The 17,123-nt window shown below is 42.8% G+C and overlaps 1 pseudogene; it reads left to right on the forward strand.

Moving 5' to 3' along the window:
* The first annotated feature begins 13,385 nt into the window (after positions 1–13,385).
* Positions 13,386–14,486, forward strand: LOC147749043 (endoplasmic reticulum-Golgi intermediate compartment protein 2 pseudogene; annotated as a pseudogene).
* Positions 14,487–17,123: the final 2,637 nt, after the last annotated feature.

Genomic DNA, 17,123 nt, shown 5'->3' on the forward strand with positions numbered 1-17,123 from the left:
AAATCTCCCAGGACTCCCAGGCAGTGTGTGCTTGCCTCCTGTGGAAGTCCCAGGGAGATAAAGGACTTCAAGAAATGTCCTTATTAGATCTCAAAGAAGGACCAAAGGATTATGCAGTTCCTGTAGGGTGGGGAAAGAAGAGAAGTAGGTTTGGAGAGGTACCCTTACTCAGAAGTGGAGTGTGGGTGTCTCCCAATTTGGGAAGTGGGGCCCTCATACACCCATTTGGGTGTCATGCTTCATCATAGGGCTTGCTCCTCGCCAGGCCAGCACTGCAATGCCTGATGGGCACCCTTTGAGGGGCTCTTTATCGGAGATCTTTTTCCCAAGCCGTATAGGTGAGGTGCATGTGGGGGGCCTAGTGGTGTAGATGTGAGGCGTTGTGAGGAGAGATAAAATGAGGCAAGATGGTGCTCCAAAATGAATTTTAATCTACAAGCCCACTCATCTCCATTAAAACCAGAATAGGGATACCGTATCAGCGATATCTCTATTCAGTTTCCGAGGGTAGGGCTGGCTGGGCTGGTGATGCCCTTCACAAGGTCACCTAGTATGCTGCACGTCCTGCTAATGTCTTCTACAGGCTTAATCAGGCCTGCTATTGTTTTCTTTTGAATGCTTTCTGTGAAAGTGGGTGAGCTGTTCTCAGTGCTCAATTGTTTCTGCTCAGAGATAACAAGCAGTGAGGCATGTGCAGCCGCTCTCAAGATGGCCGCCACCTAGTGGAGCTCCGCATCGGGTCGGAACGCCGATAATTATTATGCGGCTACCAGGACGTTAATTTACTGGGAAACAGGCAGATTTCAACATCGGAAGATGCCCAGCTCTGTTCTATAAGGTCTTTATATTTTTTGATGGTCTATTTCTTACCTTTTTGATAACTATATGCTGAGGCTTTACTGCTGCCGCCATTTTGTGTTCTAAGAGTTTACTCTCCTCAGAACTGGCTTATCTGTGGTGCATTTTTTCTCACACTTCCCGCTTCTCTCCTCCTATTTTGCTGAATTTATTGGATTATTTTTATCATTAAGAGACTGGGGAAAATTCATAGTGGAAATTTAAGGATTTCACACAGAAAAACTGATCATTGTTTTTCTAAGGGTAGCAGTTAAAATTTGTTGTACTCAAATACAAAACTTTGATTGACTCCGAAACAAGCGGGTACTACAAGCGGGACATGCCCTGCTTTATTTGGCATAGTTTTTATGCCGTTTAAGAATCTTTTTTTTACTTTTTGGAGACCTGATAGCTATACCTGTGCTGCGGCCACCTTTTTATGCTCCAGAACTTTGTTCTCCTCTGAAGTAAAAAATGTATAGCAAGCTCTTCATATTTCCCACCTCTCTCCTCATTGGTGGGACATATCTTGCTTATCCTCAGTGTTGTGTGGTTGGTGAAGGCTTTATATTTTTACTGTTGAATGCATCCTTTTCTTCTCAGCGTTTTGTCTCAACGTTCATTTCAACACTTTCTATGGGCAGAAGTAAAAACCTACTCCATTCAAAGAAAGGTTTAACTGCTAAGACCTCTACAACTGACTCCTCATTTATTGCCCCTCTCATGGACAGTTCGCTCTCTGCAGTTGAGATGGCTCAGTCTTCTTCTTCTAGTTCAGCATATCTGCCTTTGTCAGCCTCCAAGACGCAGACAACGCCTACAGCTAATAAGCGCCTCAAACAAGACCCACCTTCCCCTCCTAAACCTCTTACTCCTGTATCATTAGATACTGTTTTGGAGGAGATACCTGCGCTACTTTTGGTATTTTTCATATATTCAGAATATCCCCATCTCCTCTATTCTTCCTCTTTTCTTATACTTTATACTGGAGACTTTACTTTACAATTTTATTTTTTCCTTTGTCTTTCTATTACTTTGCATCATTATTGATCGTGTGATTTTGTATTTTATTAATTTTAGTTTCATTCAAAGTTATTTCGTGGAATGAATATTAATCCCATTAAGAGGCAAAGAATATTATCCCACCTTGCTACATAAAACTCTGACTTAGTTTTACTACAAGAGACTCATTTAACAAAATCAGAGGCTCTGAAACTTAAAAGGCAGTGGGTGGGTTCAGTCTTAGTTTCCCCTACGAACACTAAGAAAAATGGGGAAATTATTCTTGTTCATAAACGTTTGAAATGTTCTGTTATATCTACGGACACTGATTCAGATGGCAGATGGTTATTAGTTAAGTTGCTTATTAATAATATTTCCCTTACAGTTTTTAATAGTAATGGTCCAACTCAACCAGACTCCTCATTTTGGCCTAATATCACAAAAAAATGCATTCAACATAAAGATGATTTTTTTATTTTAGGAGCCGATAGTAACCAAGTTATGGATCCTTTCATTCATCGACATTCTCAGGTCCGTTTTATTCCCCACAAGACCCATAAACATAAACTCAGACGCATCTGAGAAATGCCTGGAGACTTTGCAACCATGACAACTCAGAATTTTCTTTTTTCTCTGCTCCTCATGGCACTCTGACACGAGTGGACTATATGTTTCTCTCTTATGCCTTAACTCGGACTCTTATTTCCTCCTCAATTGAACCCATTGTCATTGTCTTGAACCTCTTTTACCAAAACTAATTGGTTTGGAACAATGCAGGTTTGTTAAAGGTAGGTTAACATCTGAAAACGCTCGCTTAATTTTTAACGTCTTATAAAGCCTCTTCTCTTTCTTACCCTCTTGCTGTAGTATCTATCAACGCTGAGAAGGCTTTTGATAAAGTTAATAGGTCCTTCCTATTTAAAGCTCTTCATTGGCATAGGTTTGGTCCTAAATTCATTTCTTTAATATGCTTGCTATATTCAGCTCCTAAAGCTTCCGTAACAGTCAATGGCCGTTTCTCCATCTTTTTCCTTAAATCGCCTTGTTCGGCATGGCTGTCCTTTTTCACCCCTTCTTTTTAGTCTTCCTCTTGAAACCTTATTATCGCATATTCGCCAGAATTCCTCCATCTCTGGCTTCTCATATGGTGATCAACAGTTGAAATGATCTCCCTATGCGGATGTATCTTACTCTTCATATCTCATCCCGTAACCTCCATTCTTAGCTTTGACAAGACAGACATTCTCCCCATCAATAAATGTTGTTTTAAACAGCACTTTGATACCACTGGTTTCCGTTCGAACAGCTCTAAAATCAAATACCTAGGTATTTGGTTCAACATATTAGATTCTGTTAAAATTAACATGAAGAATGTATTGGATCATATTTCTAAGCTTCTTTAAACTTGGAACCCTCCCTTTCTTTCTTGGTGGGGTCGACTAGACTCTATTAAAATGATGATTACTCCTATTTTGTTATATACTTTTTCTATGATTCCCATTCACATCCCAAATGTCTACTTTAAAAACATGTACTCCCTTCTTTCTAAATTTGAATGGAACAATAAAATATCTAGACTTGCCTTCTCTCATCGTTGTACACCTAAATCTATGGGAGAAGTAAACTTTCCTGATTTTCAAATGTATCATAAGGCTTTCTGTCTTCGATTTTTATCTAAATGGCTAATTTCCGGAATTTCCCCCTTTACACCTTAATGGGTTAATATTGGACAATTATTACTTGCTCCCTTTTCTTTAAGAAAGTTCTTGCCTTCTCAACAAAGACCACCATTACTTCTCTTCCGCTATTTAAACACACTTGTACATTATTAAAACCTCACCATCGACTGGATTCTCTATCTAGAACTTCTTTCCTTCAATCTCCTCTATGGTACAACCACCTCATTACTCTTAATAACAGACCTCTTTTTGGGAAATCCTAGAGACTTAATGGGATTATATGGGTTCAGGACTTGTTTGATTGTGTGTTTCCATGTTCATTACCCCAATTTCAAACTACATTTAAATGTCCTTGTTCCTTCTGGTACAAATGTTCTACTCTTAATCTTAGATGTTTTCTATTCTCTACCCTCTATTAATCCCCTTTTCAGAATGGATCCTCTTCTCAAAGTATTAACTATGTCTCCCAAAGCTTTCTTGATCTATAAATCTCTTACTTCTCCTGATCTTGTTCGTCCTAAATCCAGGGTGGAAATTGCCTAGGAGGCGGGTTTGGACTGTGATTGGAGCGTTGATTTTTGGAACAAATTATGGGGCAGATCGTTGAAGATTTCTAGATCTGCTTCCACTACTCAATCCTTGTTCTTTCTTCACCACAGAATATATTACACACCTACTTCCATAGCAAAATGTACACACTCTAATGATATGACCGATTGGTCTTGTCAATCTCCTCTGGCCGATCAGATGCACCTCCTCTTTTCTTGCCCTGCTGTCGCCTCCTTTTGGAAGGATGTTTGGAAACACCGCTCACATATTTTTAACTTACAGACTCCTTTATCACACATTAATCTCTTTTTGGGTAGCTTATCCGACTCATTGGTAATCTCTTTGCATGACAAAGGTTTATTTGACTTAATGTTGGCCTTAGCTTTTCAACAGATCTCCCTTAATTGGAAATGTTCATCTAAACTTTCAATGAAATCCTGGGGGAATAATGTTTGACACTAGCATACATTAGACATTGCATTTGCTTCTTCTGTTACACCATATGTAAATAGAGATTTATTTTGGCTACCATTAACCAAGTATTTAACTAACATTTCAACTCCTGTATCACGTAATTGTTCTGAGAATTATTTCCAATCTCCATAGATTATATATCCCCCTTTTTTAGTTATTACATTTCTTTTACTTGCTTATTTGTCCGCCTCTTGTACAAGGTAAGATAAGTTATGATACGTTTAATAGTTTATAAGCTTGTTATATTGTATTGTTTTATGAAGTCTACATTATAATCTCATGATCTTTAATTTTAGATCTGTACTATACATTTTCCCCTTTTCCCTCCTTCCCCCCTTCTTTCCTTTATTACTGCTAAAATGAAAACAGCTTTCTATTCTGCTTATTGTCTGTTTTGATATTTATTATACTACACATATCTTGATTTTTCATGGCCCTTTCTTCTGTACTTATTTACTTAATAAAGCTTTTTAAACACAAAAAAGTGATAACAAGCAGTAACTCAGGATATTTAAAGTGTACAGGGTACAAGTGTGAAATCAGAGCAGGGTCGTACCTGATGTTGAAAAACACATCATTATTTGCATAAAAACAACAGGGGTGCCCTGCAAAATCCTGTTTACAACAAAATAAAGATGAAACGCTCCCATTAAAAGGCTACATGCAGTAAGTGCTATCTAAAGCTTATTCATTTTTGCTTTGTAAAGGGAATATATATAAAGTTAAAATGACAAAAGTAAACATAACATAATGCAGCAGTGGTTGTTTTATTTGTTTTACTTGTTATAATGTCATTCATAGTGCACAACTCAGCACTGAAGCAATAGTTCATTCTCACATAGGGTTAAAAAAAAACATAATACTCTACTGACAGCTCTATTTAATACACGATACACAACTTTATTCAGGTAGCTATATGTGCTAGTATGTGCCCTCTGCACAATATTTTGAACATGTCTGCTATTGATTCTCAGCAGGGTATTTCTGCCATTCATTCTTCTGATATTAATGCAGTTGACATTACTGAGTTGTCCAAACTTGCCATTTATAGAATTGCAAAACTGCAAATAGTGCTGGGGCAAGAGATCCGGAGAAAACAAAATTATATATTTGTTAACTGAATAATCAAAGGTACACACGAAGCTCAAGGTTAAAACTTGTATAGAATACAGCACCAAATAAAAGTACAAAAGCACATCAATTCAATTCAATTCAATTCAATCTTTATTATGTTTTGGAACTCCATAGAGGTCCACATAAAAGAAACACACAATACAAAACTCCATTCATTACCAGAAAGACAGTTTACAACAATTTCCGCAATACAAAATAATTCATAGATACATACTTCATAGGCGAGCCTTGAATAAATAGCTAAAAAGCATTAAAAAAAATTAAAAATGTTAAAACAGAATCTCTCATTTGGGGGGTTATATAAGGCAAACATAAAAGAATTAGCATTTAAAATACCCATTTGCAAGCATATTTGCCTTAACCATTTACGGCGAAATGGACGCAGCACTGGACATATAAAAAGCACATCAGTTGATGGGTCACGCCTCTGTGATTGAATATTTTCTGGTCAGTCTGGAACATTGGGATAAAATTCTAGACTTTAATGTAACACGACGCACGGAGAGTGATCATGATCCCTTGACGATCATACTGGATCTCCAGTTGGTGGACGAGGATCACGATGATGTGATATCCACAAATGATGAACTGAGGGTAGTGCAAGGTGGGAGGCGCGTCCGTTGGGCAACATTCAAGCAGTCATGTGACAATATGGCCTCCCTATACCAGCGTATACTTCCACTATTGGAAAGGGTAGACTCCATCCTTGGTAACTCCACTGTGGGTGTTGATATGGGCGGAATCCACACAGATTTAGTTGCAATCCTGAAGGACTCCTTCTATAAAGTAGGCACCCCCAAACAAAAAAAGCGGGGGGATGGAAACTCCTGGTTCACTAAGGGATGTAGGGTCGCCAAGAGTGAACTTCTTAAAGCCCTTAAGCAAGGTGAAAAGGCATGCGTTGTTGAAGCTCGGCAGGCATATAAGAAAATTATACATAACGCAAAATCAGAATGGGAAATTGAACGATGGCAAGCCATTAGGGCCGCGCTCATCAGGATCCAAGGACTTTCTGGAATCTTGTCCATAATGCGAAACCAGAGGGTAATACTGTGATTAATCCAAATATTCCTGAGGAATTATGGCACTCCACTTTAAAGAGCTTTATTCTATTCCCCAGTTTGAGAATGGTGAACCTTTGTGTACTTTTCAAACTACCGATTTCACTTGGGATACGCCCCCCTGTACATTAATGGAAGTTCAATTAGCATTAAAAAGTTTACAGCACAATAAAGCGCCAGGCCTAGACCGGATCCCAGGTGATCTGTTCAAAGATGAACAGACCATATGGGCACCCTATCTGTTATTATTATTTAATGACACCTTGCAGGGTTCACCATTACCACCCACATATAAAAAGGGCTCCCTGCTCGAACCGTCCAATTATAGGCCTATCAGCCTTGTTGACGTGAGTCAGAAAATCTTTGCTCGGATTCTACATACATTTGCAGGCCTGGATAGATGAAAATAGCATCCTGACCCCGCTTCAAGCGGGTTTGAGGTCTAAAATTTCAACAATCGACCAACTTTTTAGGTTACAGGTCCTACATTGGAAACATGTTGTATTGGATGGAGGTAGCCTGTATCTGACTTTTGTGGACTTGAAGTCCGCATTTGATATGGTGGATCGCAATCAGCTTTGGAATTTATTGCTGTCAATGGGAGTGCCACCATATCTATGCTACCAACTAAGACTCCTCCAGGAAGGGATATATGCCAGAGTTCGCTACGGTAAGGATGGGCAACTGACGGGCCTGTTTCCTGTTGAAAAGGGTGTGCGCCAGGGTTGCGTCCTTGCGCCAACCCTTTTTTTTCTTTTTCTTAACGGGCTCATCGATGAACTCTTGGCTATTAAAGATATTGACTCCCCCAAGTTGGCCTCCCAAAGATTTCCTGCTCTTATGTTTGCAGGCGACACCCTGTTGCTTTCAAAATCGCCAATGGGCATGCAGCGGGTGTTAAACAAGTTTAGTATTTTCTGCAAAAAAAGGAATTTGGTGGTAAACATTGACAAAACAAATTATATGGCTTTTAATGTAAATACCAGTAATTGTCCCCACCCTACAATGGAGGGCAAACCTTTAGATAGGGTCCACACTTTTGAGTATCTAGGTCTAACGCTGAATGACAAAATGGGGTGGGCCCCCCAAAAAGTAAAGGCAAATTTAAAATTAATGCAGGCAGCAGGGGGCATTTTTAAAAGTACAAAAAAAATGTGTAGAAAAAACAATAAGTGCCCCCCTTGAAATTTTTAGTATTTAGGCAATGTCTTCGTCCCTTTATGGGGCGGAACTCTGGGGTCATACAACATGAAACGACCTAACTAGTACAGAAAACAAGTTTATTAGGCAAATTATGTACCTCCCAATTAACACGCCGCTCGTGCCGCTAAGGTTGGACTTAAATATACGTCCAATTTCAGATGTTATAGCGTCACGGCCTTTGCTGTATTGGAGGAGACTTTGGAGTACGCCGGAGCTGACGAGCTTTAAAAATGAACTCATGGTAGTTTTGGGATCTTTAGGTGCTAACAAGATTCCCTGGCTATCATTCGTTAGGCATTCTTTGACTGCGATCGGGCTGGAAAATCTCTGGACAAACCCCGCGGACTTCAGCTTGGTTACTTCAAAGAAAACATTAGCTCTAATAATAAAGGATCACAACCTTATTAAAGTTCTTGGTGCTGCCAAAACCCCAAGCCTAACCTATGAGTTCCTTGAATTTAAGCCCCACTATGGCTTCTTGACCGAGCTAGATGTTATACAACCCACTCTAGCCAAGAAGCTATTTCTACAATTCAGATATGGGACACTCCCTTTATATGCCTTTACTGATAGGTGGACCGTAGGACCCCACCGCCCATGTCCCAGTTGCAGATAGGTGGAGGAATCTCCTCTTCACGCTTTACTTTTCTGCCCAATGTATGTTGAAATTCGGAGGAAGTGGGTTATTCAGTTATGTAATAATCTGGGCATTAGAAATTACCGCGCTTTCTACAGGATTTTGAGAACTGACACTAGTCCTGTGAAAGTCGCTGTAGTTGCAAAGTTCCTGTTCCTAATGTGGCAATTGCGAAAGAAACTGATTAGTTAAATTATGCAGTCTTTCAGTACTAATTGAATCCAGGAATGAATCTGTGTAATCACATAAACTTTTTATGTTTTTTTATTCTTTTTAGATTTAATCCAAAATGTTTATAAATTTTAAACTTTTTCTCCCCATTTCTGACATTCTGTAGTATCGATGAATTTTAAAGCATATTGATCGTGATGCATTGTATTTTTGATTTTAATAAGAAACATGAAGATTGATTATATTGGAATATGTATTGTTTTTATATGTTGTGATTTTATGGTTATATCCAACCGAAATAAAGCTTTTGGAATAGAATGGAAAATGGTAATTGTATTATAACATTTGGCATTATAATTCTTCCTAAATAATGCAGAGCAGCATCATGTGCTGTCAAGTACTACATGTGGTCAGTCAGAATTAAAGGTTTTGTATAGTAATTGGATGTGGTTTATTAAAAAACACATTAACTTATGTATTGCAATATTGTTGTGAAATATTTTTAGAGTTATAGTCTACACCCAACAGGTTCTTAATTGCTGTTCTATTGTGGGCCATGCATCAGCAGCATCAACACCAATGGGATTTGCTTCCCAACTGTGGCAGAGGTAACTTCTTCCACACGCCTACCTAGCATCCAGGACATTGTCATACAATTCTACATGTATGATCCTTTGCGGGTCACTGACCTGACTCCTGGATATTTATATGCATTGTTAGACACCGTTCAGGGAGCCATCAGACAGACGTGTGCAGGTTCAGGTGCAGATTCCATTTGCTGCACGTAGAAACAGTTGTAAGTCTTTGCTCTCTCATCAGTATGTTGCAGTTCCTCTGCCTTGATACCAGGTGGGACCCACCGTACTTGCATGTTGCTCCTGAAGCCATCACAGAGAAGGTCAGTCACAGCCCGCTACTTTAGAGTGTGTGGCCTCCTTGGAACAGATGAGTGGAACTAGATGGGGCCTTTTTGCAGTGATCCATCTTCAGCAGTCACAGCCAACTTCTTAGCTGGTGCAGTGTGCCCTGATGACAAGGCAGTTGCAACCTACCTACAGGCTGATGCAGGTAGATCCCTTGGCAAGGTAGTTACAGCTCACCTCTGGGCCAATGTATCTGGATCCTTGAGGCAAGTCATATGCAGCCCTCCTCCTAGCCCATTGCAGGTGGGTCCCATGGCTAGGTAATTGCTGCCCATCTCCAGGCAAATGAACACTAATGTATGTTCCTGGCAAATGCAACCTTCCTAGGCCTATTGGCTCTCCATCAGCGGCATAGCAGCTTCTCATGTAATCGGTGATAGTACCAAGTTGTGACCCACTGTAGTGGAAGAAGTGGAAAATTCAATAGTATTTTGGTGCTGTTCTCAATGAGAACCACAAAGACAGACCAAGAGACCAACTGCTGAAAGAATAGCTCCTGGCTTTAATCTTTCAGGCATTCCACTTTCTCTGGGTATTCTTCATGCCAAATAAATGCTGGGCTTTTTCTCATGGATAGTTGCTCCTCCTTCAAGGTCAGGGATATTCCTTCCCTGTCTCAGGAGGCAGGTAGGCTTCCAGGCATTAGGCAAACTCCCTGTACCTCCAGCAGAAAGTGAAGTCTTCAGGTAATATCCGGCACCTATGGTAGACTGATTGTCACATAGACACTAGTCTTGGTCATGCAGTCCTTCGAGTACTCTGCCGTGCTTTCCCTTCCTTCATCATGAAGTACTTGGAACTGGAACAAGGTGGGGTGGTTTGGTTCGCACTTTTATATGCATCTTCCAGACAGGAGATGTGGATCCACTGACTCAACTGTCAGAATGGGTTTGACTTGGCTCCTTTTCAAGGTGTCTTTCTCTTGCTGCTCTCTAGGCACAGTATTTGTGTCAAGTGATGCTTCTCAAAGCAGGTGACAATGGGTCCGTCTCCAAGTAGAAGCACCCTCAACATGAACACAGTGACTGTGAGGTTTCTAATTTGTCTGTCACCAGACTTTCATACCACTAATCAGGGGCAGATAAAAAGGCAATGGAAATGCAGTCCTGAACTTCAATTCTACCATCAACCAAATGCCAGTGCTCAAGAAAAACTAATCAGCCAGCAGTTCTGAACTTACAAATTGTTCACCGAATTACTATAGGTAGCACTTCCTCCATCCTCCTCTCTTAAGTGTCTAGATGCCCATTATAAGACATTGGGTTACTGTTTGAGGGGAGCGAACCCCTACTCAAGCAGCAACCACAATCCTTGTCAGGGTGAAGTCACAAGCAAACCCCAAATTAGTATGTGATCAACCATTGGGTAGCTTGGCACAGGGCAGTCAGGCTTAACTTAGAGGTAATGTGTAAAGTATTTGTGCAACACTTCAAACATTAATAACATAAGAACACAACACAAGAAGAATACCATGGCTTATTAGAATAATAGAGTACATTTTAATAAATATAACAAGACCAAATGGACAAAAATCCAATTAGTGAAACCAGAAATATGCATGTTTAGAGTTGTCAGTGAATATAGTGCCAAAAAGCAAAAAAATATGAATGTGACAATCAGATCACGCCTGTTCTGGGTTAAAATCACAGGTTCTGGTGAATGCAATGGAGCACGGGCAGGCTACATGGACCCTGCTAGGTCTGCTGAACAAGAATACCTCAAAACCTGGTTGCAGTGCGTTGCAAGGTCCTGTGTCGTGATACATTGCACAGCCAAGGCGATGCAAGGTCTGGGTTGGAGATGCGTCATGCTGTGTTTATTCCGGGAGCTGCCGGGATGTGATCCCAGGCCCTGCATTGTCATTGAGCAGGCAAATGATGAGGGAAGCTTGGAATATGACATCCTGCATTGTAATCAAGGCTGCCATCGATGAGAGGCTTGCGATGCGAGGGCCTGCGTCAGGGAAGCGTCACTCAGCGGCAGTTCCAATAAGACTGCGGGCTGAGAGTTTGATACAGAGTCCTTGCTCTGGAAGAGTCCTCGCTGCCTAGGTGAGTTGTTGGCTCTGCTTGGGGGTGCTGCACAGTAGAAGAGATGCTGGGTCCACAGATGGGCTGGCAGAACACCTACAGGCCCACTTCTAATGGTTCAGGACTGGGGGTGGGACCACTTGGCAAGGTAGAACTCACAGTTGAAGATTCCAGGTGCAGGTTAGAGGAGACTAGCCCTTGATGTCTCTCTGGTGTTCATGGGTACAGGTTGCAGGTCCAGTCATTCTCACCTTGACAGGTAGACAGCAGGCTGAAGGGCAGCACAGCAGGGCACCAGTACTTCAGAACAGCATTTCAGGAGAGTTGCAGTCCTTTCAGCAACGCAACAGTCCTTCCTGGCAGAGTTTTCTACAGGTCGAAGTCTGGTGATGAGTTGGTGTCTAAGGCAGAGGTATTCAAACTTTTCCAGGTTGAGCCCCCCCAGCTGAATTCCCCCAGATGTTGGGCCCCCCCACCACCCGACCGAAACCTCGGGCATCCGGCACACCACATGATCGCCTGCAACGCGCACACCACCGGCCATATCCGACAAACAATGCTCAACACAACAAGAGTGCCTAGCAAATTGCAGGCCTGTGAGTGGGTGTGGCGAAACGACAGAGGCGTACCACACAGCTCAAAACACAATCCTCCAAGGCAAAGGAAGTCATCACAACCCTCCCCATCCATCATGTACACCTTGTCATCCACCAACTCCCCCACCATTCATTCCTTCCCTCCATCTGTGCTCCATCCACATCCAAACCCCTTCAACCACTTGCAAACCCATCCACCATACATCCCTCCATCCATCATCTCCCCATCCATCCCTACATCCACCCCCTCACCCATCCATCCATCATCCATCCATCCCTTCACCCAATCCATCCCCTCACCAATCCATCCACTCTTTCACCCATCCATCCACCCACTCATCCACCCAACCACTCACCCCTTCACCCAAGCTATCCTCCCACTCATCCATCCACTCCTTCATTGATCCATCCACTCCTCCATTCATCCATCCACTCTTCCACCCATCCATTCATTCCTCCACCCATCCATCCACTCACTCATCCATCCAACCACCCACCCTCTCAACCATCCAGCCATCCCCCACCCACTCATCCATCCACCCAGTCACTCATCCGTCCATCCACTCAACCCCCCACTCATCCATCCACCCATCCATCCCTCCCGCTCTCCACCCTCCCCCCACTCATGCATGCACTCTCTGACCCATCCATCTCCATGCTCCTCTCCTCACGCATCTATGCACACACCTGCCCATCCACTCTGCCAATCATTCATCCTTGTCCTCACTCATCCATCCATCCTCCCCCTCTCTCTCCATTTCCCCCTCACCCAGCCACCCATCCCTCCATCCACCCTTCACCCACTCATCCATCCACTCATGCACTCATGAATCCATCCATTGACCTCTCACCCACCCCTTCACTCCTCCATCCATCCCCCGTCCATCCACCCTCCTCAATCACCCATCCATCCCCACATCCACCGTTTCACTCATCCATCCATCCCTCCACCCATCCATCTACCCTTCCAACCATACACACATCCATCCACTCCCATCCATCACTCCACTCATGCATCCATCCTCTCTCCCACCATCCATCTACCCCTTCACCCATCCATCCATCCCCTCACTCATCCATCCATCCCCCCTGCAAGTAATTCAGAATCGCCTGCAGGAGGAGCACTCTCTTCAAGATGTAGTTTTCAAAAGTGCTGTCAAAGGTGCTTTAACAGCTCTGCCGCCAAGGGAAGACTCTTTGTTGCAACCTCCAGACGCATGCAGAATACACGGGCATCTGTATGTCAACAAAGTAGCAGGGAACGTTCACATCACAGTTGGCAAGGCAATTCCACATCCACGAGGCCATGCACACCTGGCAGCACTCGTCAGTCACGAGACATACAACTTTTCTCATCGAATTGACCATATGTCATTTGGAGAGCCGATTCCTGGCATTATTAACACCCTTGATGGAACGGAAAAAATCGCCTCAGATCATAACCAGATGTTCCAGTATTTTATCACAATTGTGCCAACAAAACTCTGAACATTCAGAATCTCATCTGACACTCATCAGTTAGCAGTGACAGAAAGAGAACCTGTGATTGATCATGCATCAGGCAGCCATGGCGTATCAGGCATTGTCATGAAATATGACATTAGTTCACTAATGGGGACTGTGACAGAGTCTCATATGCCATTTTGGCAGTTCTTAGTGAGACTGTGTGGTATTATTGGTGGAATTTTCTCAACAACGGGCATGCTGCATGGAATGGCAGAATTTATTGTAGACATCGTCTGCTGTCGTTTCAAGCTAGGAGCTTACAAGCAACCGACTGTTCCTCTGCACCATGGAGACACAAAAAACCACATACTTCTACTTGAAGAAAACAGTACGCATTGAATACACCTGGAACCATGTTCCAATTGTTGTGATGAAAGCCACATTTTATTTCAATAAAATACCAAAAACATTGTGCAGTATATTTCGGAAAATGAAAAAGTACAGGCTTTCCATTAGAAGATAAAGCACAGCAAATCAACCCATAACAAAAATAATCCTGTTGTGAAACAGACCTTTTAATGAAATTAATGCAAATGGTCACACTTTGAAAAAACTTGCATTTCACCTTAAGTTTTTCGATCAGTAGCAGAGGCAGCGTTAGGTTTGGGAAATGGTATTAGTCTCCATCCCTCAACCAGAATGTGCCTTTTACATTGTTCTTTCTTTCTATGTGTCTTCGTAAGAAATCAATTGAAAACATCACACGTCTATTTGTACCTAGGCTCAAGGAAGCACTGCCAATTCAAAAGCAAGAATTAAAAGGAGCTGAATAGACCAAGATCACACAAGGCCGACTAGTATGGAACTTGAAGCTTTCACCCTATTGGGCTATATCCTCAGTGACTTTGTCCTATATTTGCTGCATACAGTTGTTTCAAATCGATTGTTGTTATAAACTGGAAACGCACTTTTGAGTTACTGAATATACGAGGATGCACACTACACTAGAGAACGTTGCAGTGGTCGTATGAACATGTACATTTGTATTAAACGTATTGCTATGTGAGTTGTGTGGGATATACCATCGGGAAGTGAAATATTTAAAATGGTTTGAAAAGGCTTTTTAACTGGCTGTACTAGCACATCGAAACAAATGATTTTTGTACCATCTTTGGAGCAAATATGACATCGAATTAAAGAATGTTGAGACTCCCGACCCCACCCCCTCCCCCTCACTCCCACCCCCCTTGAAAAGCAGGGGCCCTGGGCCAGAACCCACCCCGCCCGTGCCTCAAACCCTCTCTAGGGAAACCTTCTCTCCCTTCTGGGAAGAGCTAACTCTCCCAGGAGGGGGCCAATTCACGGGACAGCTTCAGCTGCAGTGGGAGGCAAGGGGTCTCCTCTGCTAAAGCTGAAAGCGTGTCTGTTTGTTTGCTTTCCTTTTTAGCAGAGGAGACTCCTTGTCTGCACTGCAGCCGAAGCCATCAACTCCATGAATTGGCCCCCTCCTGGGAGAATCACCCAGACAAAGGAACGGGCTCAAGGGGAAGATCGGAGTGGAGCGCGCCCCCCCTGGGATGGTGCCGCGCCCCCCCAGGGGGGCGCGCCCCACAGTTTGAAGAACGCTGGTCTAAGGTCCAATATTACACATTGTGCCTTCTTTGAAGAGGGAGAAACTTCTAGAGGATGGCCTTTGAAGTACACAGGATTCCTGACTCCCGTATCCTGGCTCCAAACTAACTACAGGGGGTTTGCAATCCTTTGTGTGAAGGCAGGACACATCCTATTCAGGTGTAAATGGGGCTGTGCCTAGCTCCACCCACTCATCCTTCAGGTAGTGGACCACTCAGGCACACTTAAGCTCTCTATTGTGTGTGGCTGTCTAGGAGCCATACACAAAGATCAACTAGCAACTACACCCAGTTATGAGGCTCAGAGACAGGCTGCAGGCACTAAATGGCTAAGACAGGAAATTTGCCACTTTCTAAAAGTGGCATTTTCAAAATTGAGTCAAAATCTGACTATACCATGAGAGAGTATTTTTCATTACAATTCCAAAGATACCAAACATGAACTGGCACCTATGCCAATGTGGAAGCTATCCTTATTTTAATATAATAAGGTAACCCCAATATTATCCTATGTGAGCGGTAAGCCTTGCAGTTGTGAAAAACAAATGAAAGGCTTTTCACTAATTTTTTTTTAGGTTTAGGTTCAGGGATTTATAAAGCGCATGGCTACCCACGGGCATCTCAGCGCTGAAAAGAAACAGGTAAGGAAACTATCTTGTAAAAGAAAATTAGGGAAACAGCCATGTTTTAAGTTTCTTTTTAAAGGACTGTTCATCTCTGTTCAGTCGCAGCTCTGGGTCCATACTGTTCCAGAGTATGAGCACCAGGTGTGTGAAAGATCTTCCACCCCACCTAGATCTCTTGATTCTAATAGTGTTCATCAAAAACATTAGACCCTCTTCTGCGATAGCGACGGGGTGAATAGAGGGAGATTAGAGTTCATAACAAGGCAGGGCCTCTCCCATACATGGCTCTGTGGGCCAAGCACAGGTACTTGAATTTAATCCTGGCCTGAACCGGAAGCCAGTGTATCTCACTCAAGAAGGCTCTCACTGACTGGTGCCTGGGTATCTTGAGAAGCAGTCTAGCTGCGCAATTCTGTACCACTTGTAACCTGTCTGTGAAGTATTTGGGGGAGTCATGGTATAACAAGTTGCCATAGTCAAGTCTCAAAACTACCAAAGCTTGCACCACCATCCTTCTTGAGTTCTCTGGGTGTAGGCTCATAATGTTCCTAATCATCCAAAGTATCCCAAAACAGGTACTTGAAAGTTTTTTGGCTGGCGTCTCCATAGTTAGATTCTGGTCAAGCCACATCCCCAAATGTTTTATGGATGTTTTAGAGGTAGGGGGAGAGCTCCAGTTTACTGGCCAGGGGATCTCTGAGTGTGGGCTAAAACCACTTTCCAAGATCATAAGCTCGGTTTTATCCCCATTCAGCTTAAGACTACAGTCGGCCATCCATGTTCCTATTTTTCCAGGCACGGGGTTAGTTGCCTATGGTTGGAATTAAGGGTGTCTGCTATTGAGACCACTAGTTGTGTGTCAGCGGCATATGACACAATGGAGAGTCTGAACTCCTGTACTATGTGAGCCTGTGGGCTCAGATAAATGTTAAAAAGGGTCGGGCTCAGGGAAGGTCCCGGAGGCACTCCCCAAGGGGCTGAGAAGGTGTCTGACAATTTGCAGGCCTCCATGCACTGAAAGGATCTATCCCTCAGGAACGAGGCCACCCATTGATTGGCAGTACCTCTAATCCCGGTATCTTTGAGCCTGTAGACAAGGATTTCGTGGTCTACCGTATCTAAGG

This window comes from Lissotriton vulgaris, chromosome 1_1 (assembly GCF_964263255.1).
Source record: "Lissotriton vulgaris chromosome 1_1, aLisVul1.2, whole genome shotgun sequence".
NCBI lineage: Eukaryota > Metazoa > Chordata > Amphibia > Caudata > Salamandridae > Lissotriton > Lissotriton vulgaris.